The sequence below is a fragment of the Haliotis cracherodii genome, unplaced genomic scaffold, assembly GCF_022045235.1.
Source record: "Haliotis cracherodii isolate W230 unplaced genomic scaffold, xgHalCrac1.p SCAF_1, whole genome shotgun sequence".
NCBI classification, from domain to species: domain Eukaryota; kingdom Metazoa; phylum Mollusca; class Gastropoda; order Lepetellida; family Haliotidae; genus Haliotis; species Haliotis cracherodii.
Genome location: NW_027266264.1, coordinates 80350086 through 80376522, shown reverse-complemented (window position 1 = coordinate 80376522; position 26437 = coordinate 80350086). Strand labels below are relative to the sequence as shown.

General features: G+C 38.4%; 1 protein-coding gene across 5 annotated transcripts in view; it reads left to right on the top strand.

Annotated features, from left to right (window-relative positions):
* Positions 1 to 26437, top strand: part of LOC139442723 (phospholipid-transporting ATPase ID-like) — a 141408-nt gene that overhangs the window by 30106 nt on the left and 84865 nt on the right. Inside the window, exon 1 of one of the 5 annotated variants that reach the window (XM_071223785.1) lies at positions 1959 to 2034. The exons of 3 other annotated variants lie outside the window; for them this stretch is intronic. The gene's annotated coding sequence lies outside the window, so the exon portion shown is untranslated. Of the gene's footprint in view, positions 1 to 1958; positions 2035 to 5018; positions 5167 to 26437 lie in introns of those variants that run through there. One more of the 5 variants, XM_071223857.1, reaches the window with a different exon arrangement.

Sequence of the window (26437 nt, the reverse complement as noted above, 5' to 3'; positions counted from 1 at the left end):
TGCTATTAATAAACCAGGAAGAATGTATTCTCAGAGGTCAATGAGATTATCTCTGTCCAATCAACAGCTTGAGTGAATTCTTATATTATGACTTGTCTACTGTTTGAAATGCCATAAAGTTTGAAAACGCTTGACAGTATCAGATCTTTATCTCAAAGAGCTATTGTGACATGACAAAGAAGGAGAAATCAATGTTTACTCCGTGTTACAAGCAGCAAGAAGTATCCCCATGCTGTCTGTGCTTCCAGCATTGTGTGTGTAATTGTGTGACAGATTCACTGGGCTTGATCTAGTTACAGTCTGTTGATTGGTATTAAACTCAATTGCCTTGTCCAGCTACATCACTGTGTCTTTGTGTTGATCAATGTCAAGGTCATTACAGATGGGATGCATTGGGCACCAGAGGTTGTGTGTGTGTGTGGGTGTGATGGTGTGTGTGTGTGGGTGTGATGAGAAAATGTGTGTGTGTGATCAGAGAGTGCATGTGTGTGATCAGAGAGTGCTTGTGTGTGATCAGAGAGAGTGTGTGTGTAATCATAGAGTGCATGTGTGTGATTAGAGAGAGAGGGTGTGTGCGATCAGAGAGAGTGTGTGTGTAATCATAGAGTGCATGTGTGTGATCAGAGAGAGTGTGTGTGTGATCATAGAGTGTATGTGTGTGATCAGAGAGTGCTTGTGTGTGATCAGAGAGTGCTTGTGTGTGATCAGAGAGTGCTTGTGTGTGATCCTCAATGTATGCTTAAACACTGAGTTCAAGATTAAACAGTCTAAATGATCACAAACAAGGCTTTTGTATTTATTTAATCAAGGGAATTTCCAGGTTTTTCGCCAGGAATATGGAAGTACCCGTCAGTGTTTCATGAATACAGTGTCGTGATAAACGTATCAACGTCAAATTGCGTCATTCATACGCTTATGAATGTTAGTTTCGCAGTCATGTGACCAAGCCATATATCACAAACTCACAATTAAAAAATTATTCAATATTATTTACTTTAATTTCCATGAAGTTGTGTGTGAACTGATTGGGACAGATCGTTCCAACTCGCCATTTTTTAAAGCAACCAGAATAAGATTACCGCTATTGGTGCTGTGAAAGGAACTTTAGTTGACAGAGAATGGATATATATATATATCATATATACCATACTTTGATACATTATGTCAACATAAATTTTCCCAATCAAAATAGTTAAATGTATGAAGCCTGAACAGTGACTGGTCGAAGTGTTCCATACGTAATAAATATCTAGCAACAGCAGTCACCCGTACAAAAGTGCAATGGTTATTGTTATTTTAATGTTGGTTGGTTGGTTGTTTTACGCTGCACACAGCAATATTCCAGCTATATGACGGCGGTCTGTTAATAATCGAGTCTGAACCAGACAATCCAGTGATTAATATCATGAGCAATGATCCACGCAATTGGGATCTATGACATGCATCAACCAAGTCAACGACCACCCGATCCTGTTAGTCGCCTTTTACAACAAGAATTGTCGCCTTTTACGGCAAGCTATTATTTTAATGACCCCAATGTTGAAGATTAACATAAGGTTTGCTCTGGAAAAAGACCTCAAGGACCACAGAGGGCCCCCTTCTCTTTTCCTTTATAAGGACACTGTGCAAAACCTTCTGAAAATGCTAAGTGGTTTTGTAATGTTTTTAAACAATATGATGCAGCAACAAAAGATATGGACATGATGGAAGATACAGTCTTTTGATCATCATTCAACATGTTAGTATGACATCTATTCTTTGTCTACCAAATGGACCCACAAGACCCTACATACAAAATAGAATACCCCCAAACCACAGTGACAGAGCAAGGAAGTACATTCTCAAACTAACTGACAGAGCTGGTGTGAGTAACACCAAGTTGCACTGCTCTCAGAGGGCTGAGTTTCCTGTTTTGTACCACAAGGTCAGTCAGCTGCGTCTCCATCTCACATCAGGTACAGGTATTGGGCGGCCGTATTGGGCAATACTGTTTGGCCTGGTCACATGACAAGGACGGGGCGGACAAGCTCACAGGTAAACCTGTTATCACACACCTGTTACTGGGCTTCACTTTGTATTTCTATATGTGGGATGCTGTTGTGTTACAGTCATGATCATCAGCTGCTTATATCGTGTACATGGTTGCAGAAATTTGATGTCAGTCATTTGTATCGTTAAGGAGAATCAGGAAGAAAATTGTAAGGGTCTTATTTGCTTGTTGTCTCTGAAATCAATATTTGGATTGTGGTAATATTGTAATCATTATGTTGACGAGTTTGGGTTGTACTGTATAACTAGTTACGTTTTTTTAAAAATTGTGATATGTGTTCCAGCCTCAAGACATGATCTCATTCTCTAAGAAGTAATTTAGTGCTCACGTTAGGCTGCGTCTCTGTTCAGCAGTAGAAACTAACCTTTTTATTCCACTAGTCCTCATAATGATAACTCATAATGTAGCAAATCCCTTAAAAATGGCAAATTTCTACTAGTCCTTATGATACCTTAACTATTGGTCAGTTTTGCAAGGAGTACAAGACTAGTGTCAATTTCTAACCCTGAAGTTTGAGGAAAATATCAGCTGTGCTAGTGGCAGTGTCCATGAACATACAGAAATGGAAGGAATACCTAAGGGACTGGTCATTTATATACGGGAGGGGGGGGGGCTCATGAGATTAAGGAGGGGGGCTCATGAAGAAATGTTACAAAATATGCAACAGTCCTAAGACCAATCTGCCCACCTGACCCAACCTCTCCCTACCTGTCCCCATCTGTCCCCACCCGTCCCCACCCGTCCCCACCTCTCCCCCTTATTTTTAAAGTCCCTGTGGCATGGGCAGTGTGAAGTAACATGCTTCAAGGTTTGCTTTTCTTAAGATACTGGTGCTTTTGACCAACACTGAAGTGTTACCTACAGCTCTGTGTGTGCGTGCCCTGTTGGTCACAGGTTTGTCTGGTCCAGACCTGATCACCCAACAACACTGAAGTGTTATCTACAGCTCTGTGTGTGCGTGCCCTGTTGGTCACAGGTTTGTCTGGTCCAGACCTGATCACCCAACAACACTGAAGTGTTATCTACAGCTCTGTGTGTGCGTGCCCTGTTGGTCACAGGTTTGTCTGGTCCAGACCTGATCACCCAACAACACTGAAGTGTTATCTACAGCTCTGTGTGTGCGTGCCCTGTTGGTCACAGGTTTGTCTGGTCCAGACCTGATCACCCAACAACACTGAAGTGTTGTCTATAGCTCTGTGTGGCCGTACCCTGTTGGTCACAGGTTTGTCTGGTCCAGACCTGATCACCCAACAACACTGAAGTGTTATCTACAGCTCTGTGTGTGCGTGCCCTGTTGGTCACAGGTTTGTCTGGTCCAGACCCGATCACCCAAGACTGAAGTGTTATCTATAGCTCTGTGTGGCCGTACCCTGTTGGTCACAGGTTTGTCTGGTCCAGACCTGATCACACAAGACTGAAGTGTTATCTATAGCTCTGTGTGGCCGTACCCTGTTGGTCACAGGTTTGTCTGGTCCAGACCTGATCACCCCCCAACCAGGAACAACCCTAAAGTGTGATCTGCAGCTCTGTGTGGCCGAGCTGTGTTGGTCACAGGTTTGTCTGGTCCAGGCATCCCAGCTTCCTCTGACATAGTGGCAACATTATTGACTTTTTTCCACCCCCACTGTGCTCTGTTCAAGATAAACATTCTCCTTTCTTCTGATGTTAATAATTCATAGTAAATCAATAGTCAGTGAGCATGATATTTTTAGTTTGAGGTTTCAGCTCCATAAATACATAAATACTGGGTACTACCAAGAACTAGGGTTGAGATGATACACTAACAGTGATCCGATACGTATCCCAATACTTGGCTCATGATCCGATACATATCATGACACTTGCATGTGCTCTTATCTGTGGTGCGTAAGGCCTCTTTTTCATAGACAGGATGGCCAAACACCTGGCACACGGACGATATACAGTTAGCAGTGTCAACTGTGGAGCAATGGATGAAAATACTTATGTTTTCACTACTAAGTTTCACTATTCATTAGTGTTTGGTGTAACAGTTTTTAAAGAAAGCATTTAAGGTAAGAGAAGTAAAAAACGTGATGCATCTGTGTATCATCTCACTACTACAAAGCACTCTATTCGATATCACTAGTATGCAACTATATTTTTTTTATAGCCACAACATCTTAATTAATTCAGTTTAATTGACTGCCGGTTACACAGGTGAAACCACATTGAGAGTAGAGCGGGACATGGATACCCTATCCCTACTCTGCCAACAATCGGTTAGTTCCACCTCTGTGAGTTGACTGTGGAGTAGAGAAGTACATGGTTACCCTATCCCTACTCTGCCACCAATCGGTTGGTTCTACCTCTGCTAGTCTACCTGTAGAGTAGAGATGTACATGGGGTACCCTATCCCTACTCTGCCAACAATCGGTTAGTTCCACCTCTGTGAGTAGACTGTGGAGTAGAGAAGTACATGGATACCCTATCCCTACTCTGTCACCAATCGGTTGGTTCTACCTCTGCTAGTCTACCTGTAGAGTAGAGATGTACATGGGGTACCCTATCCCTACTCTGCCAACAATCGGTTGGTTCTACCTCTGCTAGTCGACTGTGGAGTAGAGAAGTACATGGTTACCCTATCCCTACTCTGTCACCAATCGGTTGGTTCTACCTCTGCTAGTCTACCTGTAGAGTAGAGATGTACATGGGGTACCCTATGCCTCCTTTGCCACCAATCGGTTGGTTCTACCTCTGCTAGTCGATTGTGGAGTAGAGAAGTACATGGGGTACCTTATTCCTTCTCTTCCACCTATCGGTTAGTTCTACCTCTGCGAGTCGACTGTGGAGTAGGGCTGTATTGATCTTTGCTGACATACTTATTCAAGCCGTGACAAAATGGCTGATCCAGGTAGAGGTTGGCACTATCACTGTCATTGTGGTCTCCTTTGTGTGCCTGTTTCTATGTATGGTGGGGCTGCTAATTAATACAAATTGATTGTGTGATGGTGTGCTGGGTGTACAACTCTCACCTGAATACTGCTCTAGCTGCACTTGTGGTAAAAGTGTGTTCACAATGGATATTCACCTGGTCAGGGCACCATAGTATGGTTTAGAAGAACTGATGGAATGTCTTTGTCTTTGAGGTAATCCAGGTAAGCAGCACCAATGGTAATCCCAAATGGTTGTGTTTTTGTTCTGATTGTACCACTTATAACATCATTAAGATCATTCATCTTTGTATTTTAGTATTTTATATCTTTCAGTTCTTATTGTCAGCTTTCTTTTTTGTATTGGAACAAAGATGGCAGTGTTTTTCAGAATAATATTTTAGGACTTGAAATTGGTTTGTTTACAACTGGATTGCTTCTTCTGAAAAGGACGGCTCAAAACTGTTTTTAATAATGGCAAGCATGTATAAAGTGTCTGTATTTCTGAGGCACTACATTTTTTTTAGGAAACATGATATACTTATTACTTCCTTCATGCGCTATCAGTGGCATATGATCCGAGTCAGTGCCACTACATCTATATCGGAGGAGCCAGCCAGGATATTTCAGGTCCTTGACTGAATATTAAAGGTACTGTGTGTTGTTGGTCATCAATTCTGTGTCATACCTCACAATGCAATTAAAGAGATCGGGTGCCGAGGCTATTCACATGATTCAAACAGGTGTTATCTAAGCATTTTGCCTCGGGGAAATTATATGGTTGGATAAGATAATTATAACATTGAAGTCTGTAATCAGTTGTAATGGGTTAATTATATATGTATGTGTTTGTATGCATTTCCTTTCCTTGCAAAGTTTGACTTGAGTGTGTCATTGTAGAAGTAATATTTGACTTAGTGGGGTTTGGGTAGGAATAATGAAGAAGATAAGGACAATACTGAAACCTGAGAATATCTGAAGCCTATAACCATGATAACCGACTAATGCCTGATGCCAGATCAGAATTTAGATGTGATAATTTGACCATGTTTAGCCATGATCTATTGTCATGTTTTGTGGTGTGTGCTGTAACTAAGGGTTTGGTTACACATGGTGTTGTGGTACACTTCAGCGTGGATGGTGATTTGATCTGATTGCAAAAACTGAGAGTGGTGTTAGGACAGCAGGAATATTAGTGAATAGCTGTAAAGAAAAATATTGTCCTCTGGGGATTCAAGTCAGAATAGATCTCCATTTTTATAATATGAGTTGACATCTTTGAGCTGACAGAGATAAGGGGTTGGTTGTCACAGAGTTTGAACTGACTGAGATAAGGATTTAGTTGTCACAGAGTTTGATCTGACTGAGATAAGGATTTGGTTGTCACAGAGTTTGATCTGACTGAGATAAGGATTTGGTTGTCACAGAGTTTGATCTGACTGAGATAAGGATTTGGTTGTCACAGAGTTTGATCTGACTGAGATAAGGATTTGGTTGTCACAGAGTTTGATCTGACTGAGATAAGGATTTGGTTGTCATGGAGTTTGATCTGACTGAGATAAGAATTTGGTTGTCACAGAGTTTGATCTGACTCAGATAAGGGTTAGGTTTTCATGGATTTTGATCTGACTGAGAAAAGGATTTGGTTGTCACAGAGTTTGATCTGACTGAGATAAGGATTTGGTTGTCATGGAGTTTGAACTGACTGAGATAAGGATTTGGTTGTCATGGAGTTTGAACTGACTGGAATAAGGATTTGGTTGTCACAGAGTTTGATCTGACTGAGATAAGGATTTGGTTGTCATGGAGTTTGAACTGACTGGAATAAAGATTTGGTTGTCACAGAGTTTGATCTGACTGAGATAAGGATTTGGTAGTCATGGAGTTTGAACTGACTGAGATAAGGATGTGGTTGTCTCAGAGTTTGATCTGACTGAGATAAGGATTTGGTTGTCTCAGAGTTTGATCTGACTGAGATAAGGATTTGGTTGTCACAGAGTTTGAACTGACTGGAATAAAGATTTGGTTGTCACAGAGTTTGATCTGACTGAGATAAGGATTTGGTTGTCACAGAGTTTGATCTGACTGAGATAAGGATTTGGTTGTCATGGAGTTTGATCTGACTGAGATAAGGATTTGGTTGTCATGGAGTTTGAACTGACTGAGATAAGGATGTGGTTGTCTGAGAGCTTGAACTGACTGAGAGTATACATTGCTACTCTATCCTGGCAGCTCCTGTTGTTGGTGTTATGGGATGTTATGACCAGTGATTCAACTGCCTCAGTTTGACTTGGATACCTGTTGTAGCATCCATGATGTGGACAGGCACATGGGATTGGACATTGTTTCTTTGTTTGTTGTCTATCTCTGCACTCAGCCATATTCCAACTGTATGAGAGCTATCTGTTAATAATCGAGTCTGGACCATTCAATCCACTGATTGACATGACCATTGATTTAGAATTGGGATACGATGACATGCAACAACCAAGTCTATCCTGTAAGTTGCCTCTTACGAAAAGCATTGGTTGCTGAAGACCAATTCTATCCCAGATCTTCATGGATTGCGTGGGTATAGATGAAGATTAGAATTTTACGCTGATCCACAGATTTCGTTTAGGGTCACTTTTGTAGTACACCCCATTACAATATGTATATAAATCATGTAGTCCCCCCCACTTTCAGTGTGTTTTGGAAATAACCTGTACTCATCCCTGTATTAGTGATGATGATGTTGACCTGTGGGCACTCCTCCACACGTTAAGATGGTGACTGTTGAGGTCAGAGCAAGTACTGTAACTTTGTTGTTATAAAGAAGAACCTTATTTGAGGTTGGTTCCCTATATTTGTTATAAGGCAAGTTACAATTATGACAGTGTAGCATTGAATGTTTATTTCCGGATGAAGTGTAAATTGTATTTCAGTATTAATAAAATTCTCAGAGTTTGTAGTTAACTCTTGCTTTAACTACTAGTATGTTTACATATTTTTTCTTTGTTCAATTCTAATTTGAAGCAAAAATGAAGCATTGAAGAACTGTTTTAGAGTTACGGCCCCCAAATGCTACTAGTCAATTAGGACTACCATCAATTTTTACTTGACCTCATCACAATTTGGAAAACTCCGGCTGGTTGACTTAAGTGAATTTTGAAGTCTGCTAGTGTGTGACAATATAGGGACATGTGATACTTCACATAACGCACTATGATACAATACATAACACCATGAATTGCTATATGATGCTGGGAATGACATACAGTATTTCACGATATATCCCTGTTGAAAATTTGATGAATACTTCATGAAATATTCACGAACATTTTGTGAACACTTCACGAACAGTTTTCATGAAGTTTTCATGAAGTTTTCGTGAACACTAAATGGCCACTTTTCACTTCACGAACTTTTTCGTGAACTAAGTTAACGAACAAGTTCATGAACTAGTTCACGATTTGTTCGTGAATAAGTTCATGAACCTTTCACGAACGAATGCATGAACAAGTTCATGAACTTTTCATGAAGTCAAATGGCCATTTAGTCTTCACGAATATTATTCGTGAAGAGTTCACGAAACTTTCATGATGAGTTCCTGAACTTTTCACGAACTCTGCAGCTGTAAAGAAACACAGTTCTGTACCATTTTCAAAAAAGAAGTGTGTCTAACAATAATTTAACCAGTTGAGGGATGAAACAAGTGGCAACTTGGTTTTGCCAAGAATGATTTAAAGTGCACTTTCAAGACATCTAAAAAAGACAAACAAAAGGTATAAAATACAATCATTTATATTGTCAGCAGTACTTCAAACTCTGACATCAAGTGAGCTAATTAAGGATTGACTGTATATTTGTTTCGGTTCATTGAGGTATGAATCGAAAAACCGATGTGCAAACTGTATGAATCCGCGTAGCGGATTGTTAGAAAAGTTTAATCTGCAATAGTTTAACCCAAAACAGTTGCATATATCAAAACAGACAAAAATGACAACATTGAAAAACATTCCAGGTGTAGTTATACATACAGTGGCGTGACATGAAACATGTGATCGTTAATTTATGCACATAACTTGACACGCCTACAGTCAGTAGCCAATCAACGGAGAGTGGGATTAAAATAATGTTCATTGGACCTGTCAATTAAGGCAAGAGGCAAAAAGAACTGCAACAGTCAGACTGTAACGAACCAGAAGAAATATGTCCGAGAGAAGGCGGCAGTTTCAAATAACATGGTCATTTACTGGTCATTTACTGTGTGATTCAAACATTCCTTCCCTGATTACGGTAAAACACAGATGGAGAAATGCTAGTTATAAATGAAACCCGAAGACATGAAAGTTAAACTGAGGCGAGCGGGAAAAAAAACAGTCGAGCGAGCTTGCACATTTTGCTGTTTCATTCATTCTCGGCCTTCGGTTTCAAAGGGTAGTTTGGACAATGAATATGCATGCAAGTTGCTCAATGTCCTGTGCATGACGATACACTTGAGCAGAAAGGGAATTCCCTCGACTGTAATATTGGGATTCCCCGACATTCTGCAGTAATAAAAGAAGTGCGCCGCGGTGGGCTTGGCTTATTTTTTTACATTCATTGGGAAATGAATGCAATAACACGTGACCAATTCAGCTAATCATACTGCAGGAATTTCAATGAACACAAGGAAAAGTTAAGTCACATAAACTTGGTTTTGATGGCCATTAAAATGTCACAGAAAAGTATATCACAAAAGTGTTGCATTTAAAAATATTCTTGTACATTACACAATACATTGGGAGATGATTATTTTGACGATCCCCACATTCCAAAGTTTAGATTTAAAATTGATATAAAATAAATTTAGCAAAGTTCACAACTTTACTATCAAATGAGAATATAAAAATCAAGAAAACATTCTGAGTGATCCAGATATTTACAAAGTTGATAGTTATTGAGACATTTATCAATACAAATAACTGTGAAATGGTTTCCAAAAATCTTAACTTTATTTTAATAGCCAAATGTTAAAAATGTCACTCCATACTAAATTTCTTTATAAAAATTGCCTAGGTTGACTTTGATTTTTGACTTCTTTTCTGTTTTTGCACGTTCTGAAATTTTTCCCTTATTTGGTTCCACGCGGTACCTGGCATGTGCTTCATTGCAGCTTGCTTAAATGAGTCAACCTTTGTATTATCTAACGGAGGTCTAGCAATTTCTTTGGAATGTGGGGACTTTTTCCCACTCAAAGAGCAGTCCCTCAGTTCTTCCTCAGTGAAGACAAGATGAGCCAGCTCTTTCACACACAGCTGTACATTTGTCTTCGGTAAATGTGAGATGCTGGTCACCAGTGAGTTGACTTGTGAGGTCCCTGCTTCACATGGGGAGGGTGTAACAGCCGACAGGTTTGCTCCTGGACTGGCCAGTGGCGAAGCTAGGGGTGAAGATATTGGCGATGCCACAGGAGACACAAGTTGGGCAGATGTCTTCTGCTTCTCTGCCTGAAGCTTCTTGAAGGCCTCCTCAAGATGTCGCACCCTTTCCTTTAGTCTTGAAATGTCTCTGCACCTGTAATTGAAAAGAAAGACATGTTAATACTTTACTTTAAAAAATAGTCAAGTGAAGTATTAATTGCTCTTTCATAAATTGAAAGTGACCTATTTTTGAATAGGACTAAATTAATATACAAGCAGAACTAAAATTGCAAGAAAAGTAAAATTTAAATTCATTCACTTACATTGTTCTTTTGAAGTAATACTGATAAGATAAACACTTAGCATATCATTTTTTCTTTTCTTTCTGAGACAAAGTTTGCTCACATTTTGAACAATTTCCAATGGATGCTTTAGAATCTAGTAGTTGTGACATACACATTTGCCACGATACAATACATATTGTGATACATGCTTTACGATATGATTCCATTATATACGTATCATGATACACATTTCAATGCTGAACATGCCTGTAAGTTGAGAAATAAAATCAAATATGCAAAATTATGCAGTTTGTTTTTTGTTTTACATTTACTGTCATGTTCATTACTTCATATCAGTAGGAAAAAATGAACAAGATCTCAATTCTGTTTTATTGTGGATAATTAAAACGAGTTTATAACCAAATATTACGCATCAAAACAGGTAGATTCAATTAATGTAATGTATCGTAAATATATCGATAAATAGAAAACGTATGGATGTATCGTATCGCATGTTCTTGGATCGTGATACGAATACATATCGATCTAACGTCACAACTCTATTTAGAAGACCATTTCTTTTTCAAAATCTGCATGATCTATTCACTATTTGACATCCCTATTATATTGCTAGTAATTATGCATACTTTTATCCAGGTTTGTTAATGAAAATCAAAATTAATACTTTTAATAGTAAAGCTTCACCTACCGACATTGATATCTACACTTGGAACATTTTCCTGTCATGTCCAGAGATCCTTGAACACCTGAAAACAAAAAAATCCATGAATTCCAATGTAAACAACTGAGTCAGACAACACAAAGGGTTTACTGTAATACCAGGTTCGGCAACATTTTGATATTAAACCAACTGCAATGATAAAAGATAAGTTAAGGACCAAAGTCTCCAACATAAATTTTGAATGCTGAGTTTAAATAAATTATCTCAGTGCTAACCTATCAGCACTACTATCCAAAATCACTGTGTTGTTTTATTAGTTCATTTAGCCAAATATAATTTTAGCATGCAAGACACTAACAGTACTTTACACAGTGGTGCATTATATGTGATTTTATATACATTTCATGATTTGGCTGCGGTTATATTCAGCTACAAAAAGCAGAATCATGGTTTCAAATTACATACATATTCTGTACATCTAAGTTTATAATCAGAGGGACAATTAGATTGCTCCTGATATCTGAATATTGATGTCATTCCACTGACTGTCTCAGGGGTAATTTAAATTAAAATCTTCTCACCAAATGGAATCATGACTATTGCACAAAATTCGACAATGACAATTACTGTTGCTATTACAGATAAAGATAAAAATAATGTAACTTTTATCTCCTGGTTTCATTAAGTTTAAGAGTTAAAAAGTAGGCAGCAGAATAATTTATTAATTAATTATCAATGGGTTCTCTTGTTCCAAAAGTAGGCAACTAAAACTCATCAAGAAATGACATGTAGGTAATAATCTGTTTTGCTGGCTGCTTGTGCTTATTGAAGTCGCTGCCCATGGACTGATAATAATACTGAATTTCATCATAATTTTGACTCAACTCACCTTGGGTACTTCCAAGACTTGTTGCATCTTGTGTGTGCGAGTCTGTCATCTAGAAGAAATGAGGTGGAAAGATAAGATACTTGGTATCTTTGCAATAATTTTATTTAAATTAAAGAATTAGTAACTGACCACATTATAGAGAATATAAGACTGTGTGTCACATTATGTAACAATATCATGATATATCAGATAGTCATTGAAACCGCTTCCCTATTCCAATCCATTATGAACTTAATATAACTTACTGTCAAGTGATGTGTAATTGCCCATTAATTATGATGCAACGATGAACCCACCTAATGCCAGCTACAGACGTAGACTGATTTATAACTGCAGTTAGTGGCAACATCTGGTGTATTTGAAATATTCTTGCCAGAAAATTATCTAAAAATAGTTCCATGGGAATTGTAGCGACACCTGGAATACTGTGTAGTATGATACTAAACATAACAAATTTGACTTCATCTTTGCAAGCTTTCAAAATCATATAGCTGCCGTATCGGCCATTTTGAATTAATAGATAACAACAAAATAGATAACAACAAAATAAGCAGTATAGACTTAAAGTTGTTGCCTTCATTATCCTTACAAAGTTTCAATTTCACTGCAGAATTTTCCAAGAAAAAAAGGGTCCATATTACAATATACATGTGAAATTGTGAGTGCGGCTAAGTACCAAATCATTGTAAAATTTCAAAATACACCGAACAACATCAGATATATGTTGCTTCTCAGTACAAACAAACCATGTACCAAATTACACATTATTTTCTGCAAAAATGGCAAGAAATAGACTTTCCAATATGTTCAATATGGTTGCTATTGGCAACCACTTTTAATTATCTGACTGCAATTATATTCAGCATAGGGCTAAACTGTTGCATCCTTGCAAAGTTTGAGCTTCATAGCATTTTGATAGCTGCAGAAACTTCCAAGAAAATGTACTTAAGGGGCTGCTTATTGGAGCAGGGTGTTTATTATGTTGAATACGGTAGGCGATTTTGAGAGCAAGGCCAAAGTGCAAAGGTCAAAATTACAGAAACCATTTGATATATGTTTAGCCCAACTACTTACTACCCAGATACTAAATTTCACTTCAGTAGCTGCCAAATTAGCAGACTAATGCCCTAGCTTGGATTTTCAATATGGCTGCTGTGGCAGCCATATTGAAAATCGGATCTGAACCTCTTGAACAAATCTAGGTGTCATCATTGCTCGAACATGCATGCCAAGTTCCAGCTCCATTGGCCCAGTAGTTTCGGAGAAACTGTTTAAACACGACAACAGACAAGCAGACCATGGCATTAGCCCACCGGACCTTTGGTCCAGGTGAGCTAGAAAGGGCTAAATGACAATGTAATATTTGTACAACCTCAAGAATCCTTGGTATCTTTCTTGAAGGTTCTTGTCCTTCTTGTGACTGGCTTGATTCCTGGGCTTCACTAAAACAGCTCTTTCTTTTGACACTGTCACCTACCAAAGCACACAAAAACATCTAGAAAAGAATTCATGTCATGAATACTCCCCCTTCCCACTTAAAACACAACATTTTTCCCAATTCATCTGCCATGGGCCCTTCGTAAAAAATCCTAGATAAATCCCTGTCATAAGAATCATCAGTGAACAGATATTTTTACTAAACAAAACATAAAGAATCACACTGAATATGAAGTATTACATGTATCACTCAACACTGCTCAAAGATGCATCATCACATGATTGTGATAAAACATTATTTGACGAATCTGCAAAATTGTTGATTATAGTACTGAAGATTGGCAGAGGAAAGCTTTAGAAGGAAGTAATAGGTGTATTATTCCGAGATGACCATCTGCGACCATAATTTCACAGTTTAGAAACAATTTTTTAAACTGGATTGAAGAAGAAAAAAAGTCCAAATATTTAAACAAGAAACATTAAAGCAAAAAATTACATTATTTCTGCAAAATGCTGAAAATTTTACTGAACTGATTGTGTAGATTTAACATTGTTGAATTAATATTATGTACCTTTCTTCACTTGGGTCTTCTTTATCTCCTTAATCACTTCTACATGTACCACTTGTACATCCTCAGAAGATTCAGGCAACTGAATGTTCTCTTGAAAAAAAAGAAGAAATCAGTTAGAATTTCAAGAATTTAAAAGAAAATACTGCCATAATGAATATCATGATAGTAACATTAGTTACTGAAAGGCCTAATTTTAAGAAAAATGACAATTTTGATTTTTTTTAAAAATATCATTGTAAAATTATTATCTTTTAATATTATCAAGTTTAAGCACAAATGGATAAGTTTCGAGGATGTCAAGTAATGACCATGTTAATGGAATACACACCTGCATGGTTGTTTGCCTCTTTTTCCTTCCTAATTCTCTCTACAACTGCTTCCGCCTCCTTTGCCAATTGCACTTTGTCATCTTGAAGAGAAAATAAAAGTAGATATAGTTCAAGAAATTTCTTTAAAATCAGGCCCTACTTCTATGACATCAGCTTGATCAAATATTTCCTACATAATATGTTACAGCTGATGAACAGCATGCCATTGTTTCACTGGCACCAAAGGGTTTGTATATAAACTGACAAGGTTACAATTTAAAATCCATAGTGAAACGATGTAGGCTTACACCAGTAACAAAAGTGCTATCCTGTAGGCAACCTTTTTCATTTTCTATATCAAATAGCAAGTGATGAATGATTTTTCAAAATATAAATTACAGTAAGTTTTCTTAGATGATTCTACACTTCATGCCAAACATCATCAGCCTACAGATTAAAAATGAAATTCACAGAAATCTAGACATTGCGTCATAAATGATATGCGTGAAAACATCTTACCGAAGTTAAGCTGAATCTAAAATGTTTAAATTATTCCTTTTTTTTTGTTAGCCTATTCCATTATTCGGCCCATTATTAAAGCCATGCTGAACGGCTTACAATTCCAAATTTCGACCCCGTATTTCAAGTACATAGAGTAGAATATAAAAACTAGTGCGTTTGTTTTACATACCTGACACCCGAATAATTTCCGCGGGGAAAAGCTTTCCACGATGTTTTGCCTGGACCCTGTCCCCTTGTTGGTATTCCCACGCCTCTCTCCTTGGCACAGTGATTGTGCTTACTGACTGGACGCTGAAAGCATCTTCCAGATACCACAACAAAGCTGCGTACTGTGGTTGCGAAGACATTCTTTCTTTGAGATTCGGGCGCGTTTTAATTGTGAAAAATACGAAATACTTTATCTATATCGTCGTGTCGAGAGCCTGGTCTATGGAACCGCCAAAACTTGAATATACCGGAAGTTGCGCAGAAGACTTTAGGTAATATTAGATCCGTGGTACCGTATCCAGGTTCCAGTGCACTTCTACCTGGAATATTGGCCCTGACATCCGGTTGCCGTTTATCATTTTTTTTCAACTAAAAAGACATAATTTATCAAGTTGTTTCTAAATAAATATTCAAGAGTTATTTCAATACTTTTGATAATGAAATATTGGACTTATTTTGAAGACAAATATATTTTTGACACAACTCTTTACACTGCCTCCGATTGGAATCCTGCAAGTGCTCTGCCAGCGATGCCTCTACTGACCATGCAAGGAACTTTTACCAATCATCGCCCGCCATTTTCGTCGACAAAGAAGAAATCTGAGACGTTTTAGTACACACAAGAAATGCCGCTCATTAAATAGTCTTAGTGACAAGAAGAAATGCGAAAATGCAGCGAAACAAAGATCATTCCTACGTGAAAACGGACGTTGATGGACAAACGAAGTTTCAGTGCTTGTTGTGCAAACGTCTTCTGTCCACTAAACAAAATGTGATACGACACCTGCACACAGCTCATGAACTCAGTAAGTTTTTTTCTTTTAGATCCAGCATGTTTAATTCTGCACACCTAAACCTGGAAGCATTGATTTTCTTTGCCATTGGGGTATGACAGCATTCAAATCTCTTCTGATAAAACTTTTCGCGAAACCGCATTATCGGTAGTTCGAGAAGGGAGCTAACTCCGTTTGCCTAATCGAAAGTTCGAGGTGGGCCCACATTCGAAAGTTGGTTGGTTGGTTTGTTGTATAACGCCGCACTCAGCAATATTCCAGCTATATGACGGCGGTCTGTAAATAATCGAGTCTGGACAAGACAATCCAGTGATTGATATCATCAGCATCGATCCACGCAATTGAGATCTATGACATGCATCAACCAAGTCAGCGAGCCTGACCACCCGATCCCGTTAGTCGCCTTTTACGACAAGGCGACTAACGGGATCGGGTGGTCAGGCTCGAAAGTAAACGCATTTGTTGTTGAGAATTTATACTACGTAAACAAACCCGCATAACGAACTCATAATTTGTCTATTTAAAATAAGATGGCAATACAGCAGAACTCACTTCTTCGAACATGGCCAAACTATGTCGTAGGGTCATTAATATTCATGAGTTATTCCTTTTATGGAACAAGTTCTGGCAAACGTTTGAGGCTTGTATCATGTCCGAGATCAATTCAAGTGTAGACATATTTTCAGGCTTATATCGCCACCAACACTTATGATTAGATTGATGTGTTCTGTTGGAAAAAGTAGAATGAGTGGTATTGCCTCTGTAAATATAATTGTGAAGTAGATTTAAGTTTCTTGCTTGGTAGCTACTTTTGTAAAACTAGTGTGGTCAGCTATGAGTACTTATTCAAACTTCAAAGACTTTTGTGCCTTTCATGGAATTAAGGTCACACGAAATGATTTATAAAGATATTTCCCATCAATATTACAAATAATGAATAATATATGATGTCACATAATGACAAACGTGAGCCCACTAGCCTAAATGGCTTCGTCAACCTAATGAAACCCATCGATTTAAAAAAGTGGGCCCACCTGTTTCGATCACTATAAGACGGGAACAATGTGGGCCCACATTTTAGAAAATGGTTATAAGTAAGCCAAGCTAATGAAGCTAGCGATTTTTTAATGCGGTCCCTCCTTTTGTAATCACTATGACGGAAGAACGTCTGCCCACATTTAGGGATGGATTATCAGAACTAACGAAACAAACGAAGCTAGGCGTAATACAAATGTGGGCCCACTTGTTTCGATCTCCATAGATGACGGGAAAGATGTGGGCCCACATTTTAGAAAATGGTTATCACCACTAAACCAATCTTAGAAGATGTACGGATGGAAACATAAATATATAATGCATTCAAACATTTAATTACGCATACGTTTTACCTTAGGGATAAAGCTGGGCATTTAATAGCTGGACCAACAACGTACAGCGTGGGTGACGCCATAACTTGCAAATACGAAAACAACGGAGATTAGCTCCCGTTTGAAATTAGAGTGACCTCCCTTTCCCAATATGAACCACTGATAATGCGGTTTCGCCAAAGTTTTTAAATAATATCTGGCTTATGACATGGTTACAATTTACAAGGCATATCTGAAAATTTGCCCTCAAAATAAGGGACGCCAGTGATTACAGATAGCCGGAAGTGTCAGGTATCATCGTGTACAGTTGTAAAACAACAGAAATGTTTGATTTTATAATTATTCTGTGTACGTGACTCATCATGCTCATACCTCAAAATGGCAACCATATTTAATAAGTAGGTCTGAATGTACCCATTGGACTGAGTGTGCAGTTTATGTTATTGATTTGGCCGTCAAGGTTTAAACCAGGTGGTCACAAGGGCCTTGGTTAGCAGCAGTGACATGACATTGTACTTTTTAATGTTGTCATTTATAAATACCAAGTAAACATGTACAGGCATAGTTTAAATAATTTTAAATTGCATTTAGTATTTAATCATGTTAGGCCCAGTGAAAAGAATTAAGAAGAGATACTTGGATGATCCAGATGTCGGTGTTCCTCAACGCACAGCAGCAAGATGGAAGAACAAGAACATGCTTGAGGTTTCCCAAGCTTCCACATCGGATGATGTACTTCTTGAATCCAACATTATCTCGGGTGGTGATGTGTTTGATCATATGGATGGACATGATGAAGCTTCAGCATTGACTCAAACGGATTCAGTTGGTATGTTATTGTTTTTACCTGTCAGCTATGTTTGTATGAATTTTTAAATGTAAGTTTTCTGATGGCTTGGATGCATTTGGGAGCCATTCGGAAATATAAATAACTGTCTGATTTAGGCAGCTCTGACAATTCTGTCAGAAGCTTGGTGATTTGTTAATGGTTATAGGAAAGGTCCCTCTGATGCGACCCATATGATAATGGTCTAACTTTGGTGGCTGGACCATCCACATTTAGCATGTTTTGTTGATCTGGTAACAGATGAGATGTATACTTTATGACTCCATTCTTCTCTTATTCAGGTGTTGATGTTCTTGATCATACAGATGAACATGATGGACAAGATGAAGCATCAACATTGGCTCAGAGAGTGTCAGTTGGTAAGTTTTTGGAGTATTAGGATTGCAAAGGAAACAATCCAAACTATTTTAAATGTTCTTGTTTATTCTGTAGTAACTCAGCAGCACAGTGCTTCAGGTAATATTTTCAACCAATTGTACTCATTTTCATTAGGTTTGTTTGGTATTTCATAAGGTACTCATTTTGAGCCCAACTGGGCAATGTCCAGGAAGGCTTATTCCATATATCACAGATTTATCCATTACATTAACTTCTCAAACAAGACTGACAAGCTAGCGTGTTGACAGGGACGCGCTCTAATAATAGTACAAAACAACTTTGTTACAAAACTGGAATCGTAATCCGAAATGAAATAATCCATCTGTTTGCATTCCTATACAACAACGGTAATTAATTATTGGGGATGCCCGCATACCGGTAAATCACGGTTCATTCTTTCAGTGATACTTTTCACTATACTATTTTTGAAGAGTTGGTATTATCCGTATATCAGATTTAAAAAGATATGAATTTTAATTGACTTGAAAAACACCGTTGAAATGTTATTGATGTATTTCCAAACGCAAAGCTGTTTGCTTCAATCGAAGACCATAACAAGTGGTTAGTTTGCATTTACCTCCCTTGTATACATTCACATAATTTTGTACATGTCCGTGAACCATGGTCGGTAAACATTCGTGTCATCAACATCGCAACAGCGTCATGAAAGGTCATCAGAAACGAGAAGATAAGGCCAAAGTGTGAGTACACTTTGGCCTTATGCACAATACAATATATCGTGATACGGCCTTGTGTATCGCAGTATATCACAATACGCTTTAGACTTCCAATACCCATCCTTATTAATTAGCAGCCCCGTGGAACGAGGACTGCTTAATAAATGTGTTTGCCTGATTTTGACCGCTGCCGCCGATTCGTCTTTTGGCTATAACTTCATAAGGTGACTTCTATAGGATATCAAACTTTGGACGCCCCCTATATACCCCTGGGAAAACATTTACACTAGGTGGGGCAGATCTCAAAGGTCAAGGTCACTGTATGCAAATGACCACTCAGAAATCCTATGCGGGACGATTTTTCGCAAACTTTGCATTCTTCCCCTTTTGGTCAAACAGTTAATTTTTCCCAATGCAACTGCCATAGGCCACGGTTGAATTTTCCCAGATAAAACACTTTGTTAAAAGTTTCTGCCAACTGAGATAATTGCTTAAGATTTGAATCTTTTATTTTCAGTTACTGACAGTGTATCTGAAGACAGCTACTCAATGGACTACAACTGTGCATCAAGTAGCGAGTTTGTGTCAAGTGACGAAGAAACTGTGTCCTTTGAATCAGATGATACTGATGAGACAAGTAGTGACTCCAATGCTAGTAGAACTGACACAGTTGACCTCTTGTGTACTGATTCTAATCTTTCAATTCAAGAGATACAGGCTGTGAAACTACTTTCATGTTTCTTAAGGAATAACCTGTCTGCTAGCACATGTAAGGATATTATAGTCACCTTGAGAGAAGTTTATCCGGAATCAGCATCTATTCAGAAACTAACTTATGAAAATATCTGGAAATTTGTTGATGATTCCAAAATGAAGGAATGTCATTACTGCGTTCTTTGCAGCCAAGTTTTTCCTGACAATGAAGACTTTTTTGCCTGTGAAAGAGAGCAATGTGATGGCCTCCGATATAAAGGTCCTTTTTCAGCACAAATGAAAAAGGGACGTCAACCCAGACAGAGTTTTGTTTTTGCTGATGTGAAGACACAGCTGTCAAGCCTTCTTCAGAGTCCAGGTAATTGAAGTTTCTTGTATGAGAAAACAAGTAAAATAATGGAAACAATTCTTCAAAACTAATCCATTTAATGATATTACAACAGCAGTCCTTTGATAAAGCTTCTTGATTTTTTTTAGCTCATCTGCCCAAAGGGCAAGTGAGCTTAAGTCAGGGCCTGTTTGTCTGTCGTCACCCGTCATAGTCAGCAATGTCGGCATGTGTAAACAATACTTTCTCTGAAACTACTGGGCCGATGAAGCTGAAACTTAGCATGCATGCTCCCACCCATGAGGCCGTTCCAGTTCAATTTTCAAATTCAAGTCATTAGTCGGCCAGTATGCAGATAATGAAGTGAAATTTAGCTGCAGCTCACCTGGAATAGCTTGCATTATGATACTGAAAAGAACAAATTGATAAAACCTATTTTAAATCAGTGGATGTTGGTATTATATTATATCTGCAGCATAGAGTTGCTCTTATTACCCTTGCAAAGTCTCAGCTTCACAGCTGCAGACATCACTGAGAACATGGAGTATGATTTGACCATTGTATTTTGCTTGACTCCCCCAGTCATTGTATGTATTGAAATATGGAATTTTTCTTGGAAATTTCTGCAGCAGTCAAGCTGAACTTTGCAAGGATATTAGTTTGCACTAAAGATTTTGTTGTGATCAGGGAATTCAAAATGGTCGCCATATCAAGCACGTTGAGAAAGCTATTTTTGACCCTTACACTGCCATTTTGGCAGATAATGATATTTAATTTGGTACATGTACATGGTGACTATTGGTGAGAAGTAACAGATGTCTGATGGTGCTTGCGTTATTTTTAATTAGACCTTCATTTGACTTGAAGACATTGTTAAAGTAATCAAAATCGCATATAATGCAATATATGGAAATGTAATATTTAAGTCAAAGCAGGTGAGCTTTAGTGTCGTGGCACTATTTTTTAGTTATACCCATGGAAATATAAGACATTATCGAAAGGCTGTTGCAAGATTGAAAATATGGAAGCTGTAAAATTTGTTCATTTCAGGATTAAGTGTATGTTTTGTAATACTGGTTTCCAGATTCTTTTGTCTTTCAAGTAAAACACCTCAAATTTCACCAAAATAACTTATACTGGCTAATAGCTATAGTAAAATAGCTGTGTAATTTGCTGCAGCGTGCAAAGATAATACCCTGACAAGAACTCATAAGGTTTAAAAGCATCTTTAATGAGGTTTGACTGAGTGTCTTTATATAATCCTTTATAAAAGTTATTAGCTGAATGTTAACTTTAGGATTTCTTTCTTCAGGTATTTGGAAAGATATACAAGAAAGGAAGAAGACTCTAGCAGAAAGATGTGATGACATTCTGCGAGACATTACTGATGGGAGAGCTTATCGCAGATTGCAAGATGAGGGACAATTCCTCTCCGATCCAAACAGCTTGACAGCAGTCCTAAATACAGATGGAGTGAACCTGTACACATCTTCGAAAATAGAGTTATGGCCAATATTTCTTTCTGTAAATGAAATGACACCATCACTTAGATTTGCACGTGATAACATGCTCCTTGTTGGGATATGGCAAGGCAAAGGCAAACCTCCATTCCAACCCTACATTCATCTTCTATCCAAGCAACTCAATCCTCTCTATGAAGAAGGCATACAACTGAGCACAACAGCAGAGGAATGGATTCCTATCAAGTTATCTGTTGTATGTGGTATATTTGACCTTCCTGCCAAAGCTGGGATTCTGAATATGACCTACTACAATGGGACAGAAGCTTGCATAACTTGTGAAGAACCAGGTGTGGTTGTGCAGCAAGGAAGAGGACACTCAAGGTGTTATCCTTTCAGACCTGAGCATGAGAAGCACCCCCTCAGGAATGATACAGATGTTAGATTGTCGATGGAGAGAGGCACAGAAAGAAGGCGAAGTAAAGGATTCAAGGGAAAGTCAGGTTTGCTGTCATTGAAAGGATTTGACTTAGTCATTGGTGTTGTGCCAGACTATATGCATGGGGTGCTGTTAGGAGTGACAAAAACCCTGATGTATAAGTGGTTTTCATCTACAGAAAGTAGAAATCCTTTCTTTGTTGGCAATAAGTTAAAAGAAATTTCCAGTCGACTGCAAAGTATCAAACCAATTGAATGTATTGAGCGACTGCCAAGAGATATAGAGAAACATTATAGCAACTTCAAGGCTACAGAACTACAAGCGTGGTTGTTATACTATGCAGTCCCTTGTTTGCTTGACATACTGCCAGATGTGTACCTGAAACATTTTGCATCCTTATCAGAAGCTGTGATTTTGCTGTTGGGTGAACAGATAACACATGAAAGCCTATGTAGAGCCAGGTGCCTCCTGGAGTCTTTCTACAAGAAGTTTGGTGACTTGTATCCCCCCGGTTCATGTGGCCTTAATGTTCACAACATTGGAGAACATCTGTGCTTCTACGTTAAAGAGTGGGGTCCTATGTGGGCCTGGAGTTGCTTTGCATTTGAAGATGCCAATGCAATGCTACTCCAGTCAGTTCATGGGACAGGAAATGTCCTGAAGCAAGTTATGAGGGCACGACAAGCAAGGGTATTTTTACGTACACTTGACATCACCCAAGGTGAATGTTCAAAATGGAAGAAGTTGCAGGATGCTGCAAACTGTTCAATGGCTGGTTCACTTCAACCCGTTGCTGAAGATGACCTTACTGAAGAGATATTCAGAAGATTACCAGTGACCAACCTGAGAGAAGTGAAGAAAGTTTCAAGAGTTTTGAATGCTGATGGGAAACGACTGTATGCAGAAGCATATACAAGGATGCAGAAAAGGGACTGCAGTGTTGTACTTCTTCAAGATGGAAGCGTGGCATCGATCAAGTACTTTGCACTTTGTCTACATTCAAATGTTGTGTATGCCATCTTAAATTTATACAAAATTGAAGGACGGAATGTAGTTCATGGTTTTCCTTCTGGACTGCACATAATACCAGTCAGTAGAACCAGAGCAACTGATTGTGTACTTGTTGAACAGATTGTAGAACGGTTGATCTTGATCAGCACAAATGCTGACAGTACACACAATTTATTTGTTGCTAGGCTCCCAAACATTCATGGACACTCCATATTTAAATAAATATCCATCATTTTCTGGACATTAGTTAGCCTACATTGTGGATGTCAGGGAGAACAGTTACTGTAACTGTAGTTTCGTCTGCATTAATTTAGTTAAGAGGCTGATATGACTGATGGTTATTTTTCATAGTTTATTTGCCATTTCTACATTTACAGTGGATGTTAAGTTTGATACTTTTACAGGGATAATAAGCACTGAGTGCTTTATTCAGTCACAATATTAAAATTAAATAATCAGTAATAATGGAAGTGATTATGAATACATATTATAGTTCACTACTTGATATTTTGTTTTCATCTCTTAGTTCCTAATCTTAGACACAATAAGATTTCACCTTTGTAAAGCCAAACAATTAGAAGGATAAGTATTACTTTTTTCTCTCATTGTGTTTTCCTACAGGTCATAAAACATGCGAAACATCAAAATACTTTGATGAATAGTGTCTGTCTGTTGAAAGTAATATGGAACTGCTATTCATTAGGAGAGGTTTATTATGACTTAAGTAACAATATATTGATGGCGAAAATGCAAATACAAGTAATTGTAAATTTAGATAGAAATGTGTGCATTGCTTCATACTTAAACATTTCATAACACCATGTTTACATAAAAGTCTTATAAAAATTCCTTGAAATTCACAGTTTTGTTTCACTTAAGGTCAAGAGGTGAGGTCACGAATAGTTCATGAAATGAGTTCACGAACATTTGGTGAATCCAGTAGTTCATGAACTTCAATTATTTCATGAAGTGTATTTAATGTTCGTGAAAAGTTCGTGAACAAAGGTTCGTGAACTAGGTGCGTGAACTATTGACGAACAGTTCATGAAAATTTCACGAAGGCTTCACGAACTGTTCATGAACTTTTCGTGAACTCCACTGACTTCGTGAAATATTTTCGCCGGGGATCCTACATGATATATATTGGGTGACTCCACGAACAGATTTTTATTCAGCCTTTGATGTAATAGTGCTACTCAAAAGAAGTTAAAGAACACCTGAGTTTTTCATGACTACCGGTATGTGAAGCATGGCCTGACAGACTTACTATGGTATGAAAAAATTGGGTGTTCTTTAACTTCTTATGAGTAGTATATGTGCCATTTTATGGATTTGTTTGATGGGATGTCAGATTTCCAATCTGATATTTTTGTTTGTTTTATTTACAAAAGTAAATGTACCAAATCAAGATACGACCACACTGCTGTGTGTCATGGCTGCCTTCTGTGGTGAGTTGTGTTTCATCCACTACCAGCTAGTTTCATGGCCACCTTCTAACTCTTCGTGTTATTTATCACATCTTTCACCTGGGATGTTGCGGCAGATATAACATTCATACCCCACAGGCATAGTCGTGCAAACTCAGGACTACATTAGACACAGGTGGAGGAGAAGTTGACAGAGAGGGAACACACAATGTGTGCAGTGTAGGAGTATTCAGGCATCAAGAAAAAGTAGCTGCTTAATATCTCTAATGGCTACACATCCCCAAATGTAGGACAGTTCAAGCATGACCGTGACATGCTGACCTTCTCCCAGCAGGTCAACAGGTAATTTCAGGGCACAGCAGGGGGGACAACTCACGCAGGGGTACAGTCATGCTGTGTCTGACTGTTGCTACCAGTTCTTTCAAGGACATGAACGTTGTGAATGGGTCTATTACTGTTGAAAAAAATCAGGCTAGGTAATATTGTTGTATCTCTGTTTGAGATGGTAGTGAACAGGATGAAACTTGGGTTTCCTGTGTTGCCCAACGTGGTGTGTCAATGCAGGTCATGCTTGTGGTCATGCTTGTGGCCGTGCTCCATGACATGATACATTCTTATTGGGATGGGGCTGTGGACTGATACCGACAATGTTATCAATGAAGATCTGAGGGTTGATTGATAAGTTCTAACCCTCACATAACAGGAGTTCTGTAATAGTGAAATCTTTTGTAGTGGACATTACATGCTGTCATGGGACCCGTGAAGATTTGGGTTAGAATAGGTCTCAGCAACCCATGCTGGCCATAAAAGGCGACTGACTATGCTTGTTGTAAGAAGCGACTAACGTGATCGGGTAGTCAGACTGACTTGGTTGATGCCTCTCATCCTATCCCAATGGACCCGGTAAGATCCGGGTTAGAATAGGTCTTCAGCAACGCATGCTTGCCATAAAAGGCGACTGACTATGCTTGTCTTAAGAAGCGAGTAACGTGATCGGGTAGTCAGGCTCGCTGACTTGGATGATGCCTCTCATCGTATCCCAATGGCATAGATAGATGCTCATGATGTCAATCACCGGATTGTCTGGTCCAGACTCGATTATTTACAGACCGCTGTCATGTAGCTGGAATATTGCTGAGTGCGGCGTTAAACAACAAACAAAAAAACAAAACAAACGTCATGGACTTGTCATGGAGGTTTTTCCACAACAACTTGAGTCACTTGATCAAATTGTTTCGCTGTGACAAGTCAAAGTTTATTTGGTACCAAGCTGTCTTTGACTGTTACAAGATATGGCACACAATGGTATCATCTTCCCTCTGGCATTCAAGGCAGAAAAGGGCCCTGTAGTCTTGTAGCATGTTTGAAAATCTATCAGGTTAGTTGGTGAAAATTACTGCTGAGTGTGAACATTGCAGGATAGATGACCATATGCAGTCTACTACTGTCACTGCACAGTTCATATTGAAAGGAATGGTCAAGTGAACCGTCACTTGCAAACTTGATAGGTTCATATTGATCATTTTGGATAATCCAGCATATTATGTCTCCATTTTAATAGGACCTTTGACCCATTTTCCACCATTGCTTTGTTTTCGGAAGTGACATCACAAGCTTCATCGAATTTCTCCCACTTGTATGCTTGCTATCAACAACCAATCAAATGCTTTTGTAAACATGAGTTAGCCTAGATTGACATTCAAAAACACAGCTTCGTCACATGTATTTAGTCTGAATTAGAAGACTGTTATAACATATAGTCAAGTCTC